Source organism: Apium graveolens, chromosome 9 (genome assembly GCF_009905375.1).
Source record: "Apium graveolens cultivar Ventura chromosome 9, ASM990537v1, whole genome shotgun sequence".
NCBI classification, from domain to species: Eukaryota; Viridiplantae; Streptophyta; class Magnoliopsida; order Apiales; family Apiaceae; genus Apium; species Apium graveolens.
The window spans coordinates 113,270,995-113,278,450 of NC_133655.1; positions in this window are offsets into that span (position 1 = coordinate 113,270,995).

The window sequence follows — 7,456 nt, forward strand, 5'->3', positions numbered from 1 at the left end:
AAATCTATCATCGCATGATAAACTAAGGATATATCACATATATAAGCATGAATAAACGTAAAGGTAGGCATGTTAAATCATGTAGCATATTGGTCTAGGCATTATACATCTCTATGTATCACATGAGGCATTTAAAAGCAATTAAAGCAGTCAAAAATAGCTTTAAAACACTACTGTTAGCTATAAACAATTCGAAACAATTTCAGAAAATATCATATAATATACCATTAGATGCGTCTCAAAAAGACGAATCAAACGGCACCAAAAACGCCTCATTCTGACAAGCCACGCACCCTCACGCGCCCCGAGAAGAAATTCGACGCGCCGACACGCGCACACGCACTGTCAGGCGCGTGTCTGACATTCGTCCACGCGCCCCACGCGCACACGCGCTTCACGCGCCCTAAACCCTAAGCTGACGTCAGCATGACGTCATCTGATGACGTCAGCATGATGTCAGCGCATGGCTGACCGTTGACCCCCGCGTGTCTGACATGCGCCGCGTGTGACACACGAGCGTGTGTGCCCCACGCGCGCATGCCAGATGCGCGCTCCTCTGCCCGTTTCAGACTGTCGCCGCCGTACTTGTTTTTGCACAGAAAAACGTGCTGCCAATAACGACTTTTTTCGTGCCTCACCAATCAAATCAGCACAAACAAAACACAGCAGATGCTCATATATATATATACTAACAAATTATATATATATATATATGTTTATTTAATTACGAATTTAATTAAAACAACTTCAAAAATTCATTACAATTAATCCATACATCATAAAATTATAAAAAAAATATCCAGACGATCTACAACAATTGTAGAACCCAGATCTACAGTCAAAATAATTCTAAGAAACAATTTCTAATCAGTCATAATTAATCCATTATATAACTTGTAAAAGTCATAATTAATTCATACATGCACATAAAATTCTGAAATTTTTATCACAAATCTATATGCATACAACCTATGCTCTGATACCATTGTAGGATTTTATCTATCACGGAAGCATGGTAAAATAATTTTCATGATATAAAATCCATATAATATGCATACAGTTCGTAAATAAAATCGAGGGATCGTTTCTAACCTTTAAAAGCGATCCAGAAACCACGAGCGGAAGTCCCTAGCAGTTGCTTTTCAAGTGTGAAGCACTCCACCGGTATCCACCAAGAAAACGATATAATGAAGGAGGTGGAGGTGGAGAGAATTAGGGTTTTGTAAATCTTTTTGGTTGAGGCAAAAATAGGGTTTATAATAGTATATTTATAGGCAAAATTTTCAGCTGAAAATTTTCCCATAAAATATTATTATTATTATTAACCATTTATTATTCTCACAAATAATTAAAATACCTTTTAATTATTAATCCTTTTTGTAAACACTTTAGAAATAATTCTCTCACTTTATTTAATTTCCAAAAATTAAATTCTTAATTAATAATATTAAGAACTTTTTCTTAATTAATTTATAATCAATTAAATCTCATTTAATCAATTATTAAATTTGCCAATTAATTATTTATTTCATAAATAAATAATTATCAGCCATTATTGATTAATTCCTCCACCATTAAATCATTCTCTTTTGTACATTATACACAAAAGGTTTAGTCGACCACCGATTTAATTATTATTACTTGGATAATAATGATGTATTACTAGATGTCGCTCATTGTTTATGATTTGAAATTAGATTTAAAATTGTTGCCAATGTAATAATAACCTAAAGGGTCGCACAAAGAATGATTGGAGGATTATTTAATTTAAATATGGATTTAAATTAAATATAAGTAATTCAAATTATTTGTTATTAATTAAGTGTGACTTAATTAATTAAATAAATAGGAAATTCGAATTTAATATTAAATTCAAAATTAAGTTATTGGATGATTAAGTGAGACTTAATAATACAATAATTAGAATTTCGAATTTAATAATAATAATAACTCAAAATTTAAGTTTAGGGTTGGAGGCCCATTAGTTCTTACCTATATAATATCTTTTCCAATAGAATTAGGGTTACACGTTTTATTTGATAAAATATAAATCCTAGCAGCTTGAAGAGAGATAGAGAGAGCAAGAAAGGCGGCCTCAAGAACGTGCTAGTACACACCCATCCTCCGCGCGATCATTCGTGTGGATAGTTTCAAGGCGTAGATCGTTCCAGCGACGGGCTACATGGTTATCATTCAAGACCTCCATCTTTCCATTAACGTAAAGCTTCTTAAGGTAAACATCTTGAACTACGCATTGAATATTATGCATGGATCCTGCGGAGGGTTTCAATTTTTTAAGAATTAAATTTACGTTTTCGTTGCCTTTATGTGCTAAAAACCCTTCAATTTGTTCGGCCTTTCGAGAGAGTACATTTATAATCAGTTTTTATATGTTAATATAAAAACTGTTGATTTTGTTGAAGCTTTTTCGAATTGATTGTATTAACTGTACTCACCCCCTATATAGTTGATTAAGGGCCTAAAAATTGGTATCAGAGCTTTCTGTTAATGTACAAATAGTTTAAGATCTGAAAATCAATCAACATGTCGGACAAAGCAGAAGAAACACAGAATACAAAACCACCACCCCGACCACATCACAGATTAACAACAACATGAGTAGGTATGAAGGAATCAAGGTGCCTATCCTGAAGATACATGAATATCTAATCTGGAAAGTCAGGATGTCCATATGTTTGGAAGCCACAGATCCTAAATATCTAAACAGGATCTATGATGGTCCTCATAAACCAAAGAAGGTAGATGTTTCTCTTGCAGGAGAAACAGAGAAAATGATAGACAAAGACATGAAGGACTATACTCTTGAATATCTATCATCTATCATGAAGGATGCTAAGGTTAGACACATCCTGCACAACAGTCTTGATAGTGTTATGTCCAATAGAGTCATTGGATGTAAGACAACAAAAGAGATATGGGATGCTTTAGAAGTAAAGTGTCAAGGTACAACCGATATCAAGAAGAACATGAGGACAGTACTTACTCAAGAATATGAGCACTTGGACTCGAGGGATAATAAATCCCTAACTGAGATCTATGACAGATTTCAGAAGATGCTGAATGACTTATCCTTTGTCAATAAAGAATATGATTTGAAGGATTCAAACTCGAAGTTCCTACTTGCCCTCCCTGAAAAGTGGGACTTTAAAGTCACATCAATAAAGGATAACTATGAACTTGATGACACACCTCTAGATGAGATCTATAGAGTTATGAAAACTCATGAACTAAAGATGGAGCAAAGAAGAAAGAGAAAAGGATCTAAAGCTAGACCAGTTGCACTCAAGGTTGAAGAGAAGCCAAAGGAGAAAGCTAGGAGGAAAAGCTACTCCAAAAGGGAAAACCATGATTGTAAAGTCAGATACTGAATCATCAAATTATGATGATGACTCAAATACTGATACTGAATCAGATACTGATAGTGATAATAACAACAATGAAGACATGGATCAAATGGCCGCCATACTGGTTAAAAGCTTCCAGAAGATGGTCTACAAGAACTTCAATAAAGGGAGAAGATTTTCCAGAAAAGTTCCAGATCCTCAACTCTGATAAGAGGAACACCAAAAGAAATACCTGATCAAAAGGAATCAAGATTTGGAAAACCTGACAAGTCAAAAGAGAAATATCTCAACTGTGATGGAATTGGACACTTTGCAGCTGAATGCAGAAAATCCAGAGCTGAGAAGAAACAAGCTTTGATCTCAAAGAAGAAAAATTGGGATGATTCATTAAATTCAGATGATGGAGTCAATTATGCTCTCATGGAAAAAGCTGATGCTGAGACTGATAATGTTGAATTAAAGGTACCTCGGACTATTCTTGCTTTTGATACTGATGATATCTATGATTTAAGATTATTTCTTAAGAATCTGCATGTTAGTTATAGGGATCAAACCTTATAGAATAATAGAATCAAGAGTGAAAACTCTGTGTTAAAGAAAAGGAATGATCACCTAGAAATTGAGTTGCTTTCCATGCTAGAAATTCAAAAAGAAAGAGATAATACTGTTTATGTTAAAGAAAAATTGTTAAAAAAACATGCTTATCTAGAGAAGGAGTTAGCTAAAGAAAAAGAAGTCATTAAACTTTGGACTAACTCAGGAAAGACAACTCATGAAATTTTAGAGAATGGCTGTTGGGGATCAGGATTAGGATATTTTGCTAGATCTAATTCTGATAAGAAAAGTGGAAAAGAAACTGAGAAAATAGAACCAATAAAAACTGATAGCAAGGTCAAACTGAACAAGATTCAGATAAAGACCATTAAGTTTAATCCAAGTGCTAATAGTGTTAAGACAATCCATGAGGAAGGTACAACCTCAACACCTAGATCAAACTTAATTACTGATAAGAGTGAACAGTTTCATATAAAATCAATAAATATTGTTTCAATGACTTAAAAACAGCTTAAGCAAAAGTTGAAGGACTTACACATGAAAGATAAGAGGAAATGGTCTAGGAAAAATATGAATGGAAAGGTAGGTGTTAATAAGAATGGAAATTATGTAACCCCTCATAATGCACCTAGGAAGACCTGTTCAAACTGTAGTTGCACTAATCATCTTGCTAATTCTTGCAAGAAGAATAAAAAGATATATACTGTTTCTTCCAAATCAGAGTTTAGGAATAGAACAGTTAGATATAAACCACAAAGTCCTTGTTTTCATTGTGGTAGTGTTTGGCACTCTTTTTATACATGTAAAGAGTATCACAGTTTGTATTATGATTATTATAAACTGAAACCCTCTGTAATTAAAGAAAAATTTGTTTCTTCATGTATAAATACTGATAGTAAGGATGTTAACATAAACTATAAAAAGTCTCATGCTGCATATGTTAACTAACTTAAAAAGGCCAAAGGATCCAAGCAAGTATGGGTCCTTAAAAACACAAACTGATTCAAATTACTGATTGCAGGGTGACGGGAGGAATGCTCTAGTCTTGGACAGTGGATGCTCATGACATATGACTGGTTATAAATCCCTGCTATCAGAATTTGAGGAGAAGGATGGCCCAAGCATTTCTTATGGAGATGGCAACTTAGGAAAAATCTTGGGATATGGCAAAATCAAAATTGGAAATTTCATCATTAAAAATGTAGCTCTAGTTGTAGGACTTAAGCATAATCTGATCAGTGTGAGTCAAATCTATGACAGAGGTTACCATGTCAACTTCTATGAGGAGTATTGTGAAATTGTCAGTAAGTCTGATGGCAAGATTGCATTGACTGGTGTAAGACATGGTAGTTTATATGAATCCAGGGTCTCCACAACTATTGATGAATTAGAAGTTTATCTACTGAGTAGAGCATCTGTGGAAGACAGCTGGAACTGGCATAAAAGAATTTCTCACCTCAACTTTAACAATATCAACTAACTTGTGAGGAAAGATCTTGTGAGAGGATTGCCCAATGCAGTTTTTACTCCTGATGGCTTATGTGACTTATGCCAGCAAGCCAAGCAAAGGAAAACTTCTTTCAAGAGTAAAACTGAATTCTCCATTTTTGAACCATATCATCTACTTCATATTGATCTTTTTGGTCCCGTGAATGTTATGTCAATTGCCAAGAAGAGGTATGCACTCGTAATTTTTGATGAATATACAAGATACACATGGGTGTATTTTCTGCACACCAAGGATGAATCTTCATCCATTCTTCTTAATCATGCGAGGGAGATGGAAAAATGATCAATATACAAAGTGAGGATCATCAGAAGTAATAATGGAACTGAATTCAAGAATAGCTCTATGAAAGAGTTCTGCAAACTCAAGGGGATAAAATAAGTGTTTTCTGCTCCTGGAACTCCACAAAAAAATTGAGTTGTTGAAAAAAAGAATAGAACTCTGATAGAATCTTCAAGAACCATGCTAGAAGAAGCAAGATTGCCTACCTACTTCTGGTCTGAGGCTGTGCAAACTGCTTGCTTTACACAAAATGCAACATTGATTAACATGCATGAAAAAACACCATTTGACATGGTGAATGGAAAGAACCCAAAATTTGAAATACTTTCATATTTTTGGTTGTAAGTGTTTTGTTCTCAAAACTCTTCCGGAGCAGCTGACCAAGTTTGATCTAAAAGCTGATAAAGGAATTTTTGTGGGATATCCATTGTCCACAAAAGCCTTCAGAGCTTACAATCTGAGAACAAGAACATTCATGGAATCCATACATGTATCTTTTGATGAGAAGAAGATAACAGGTCTAGAAGATGCAGATGACCATGACAAATTGATATTTGAAAATGAAGTACCTTATACTGAACTTTTAAATCCTGATCCTGATACAGTAAATCCTGATATCACTCAAAGCTTTGAGGTTCCACACAATAATGGAAATTCTTCGAACACTGAAGCACATGTTGAGGGGGAGCAACATAATTCAAATCCAGAGACTACTGTAAGTGATTCTACTCTAGGAGCATCAGTAAAAAGATCATCAGACTCATTTTCCTCAAACTCTGATGAGTCAAATACTAATAACTTTGGGAACATTGATTCAGGGGGAGCATCAGGAAATAATAGTGGTACTAATCAAAGAAATAATAGAGAGTTCATGTATCAAGGGGAGGTTCGTCTTCAAGGAGTCAACTTCTATTTGCAAGAAAATGGTCTAAGTCACACACACCTGACTTAATCATTGGAAACCCTGATAGTAGTGTAAGAACAATAAAAGTCACTTAGAATGAATGTCTCTACCAAGATGCAGTTCCAAATCTTGCTTCTCAATCTCAATCTTCTCATTTAACTTTGACAGTCTACTCACTTCCTTAGTAGTTGCCACCATACTTGTGTGGATATGAAACATCTATATACTCATCTTTCAACAGTTTCTTTATATTGGATTGTATTTAAATCATTGGTAGTTAGAGTTGGTACCTCTGATTTTGATGAGGATGATTTTCCTTGCTCAAGAGCCATAAGTGCATAGTTTTCACACTCTTCATTCTCATCTTCATCATCAGTGTCATTCCAACTCTTACCTTCAACTATGTAAGCCTTTCTTTGCTGCTTCTTCAATAGAGCTTCATACTTTGCTTCCAATTCCAGATAGGCTTTATCCTTCTTCAATTTCTTTGGTTTCTGCACTTAGTAGTAAAGTGACCCAACTCATCATAGTTGAAGCACCTTATCTTTGATCTGTCAACAAATCCAGTTTTATAGCCACATTTACTAGCTGAGTTATACTGAGCTTTTGGTTTCCAATTGCTGCTGTTAGAAGACTGTCCTTTATTCTTGAAAAACCTTGGCTTTTTGACCCTTATATTAGAAAATTTTCTAGCCAAGTAACCCATATATTGGTCCATCTCATCTAGCTCATCAAGGGTGTAGAATTTATCTTCCTCTAGCTCCAAAACAACTTGCTTCTGAGGTCCTTTATTCTTTTGCTCCTTAGCATGAATAACTGGAGCTTGAGCATCTTGTTCATCTT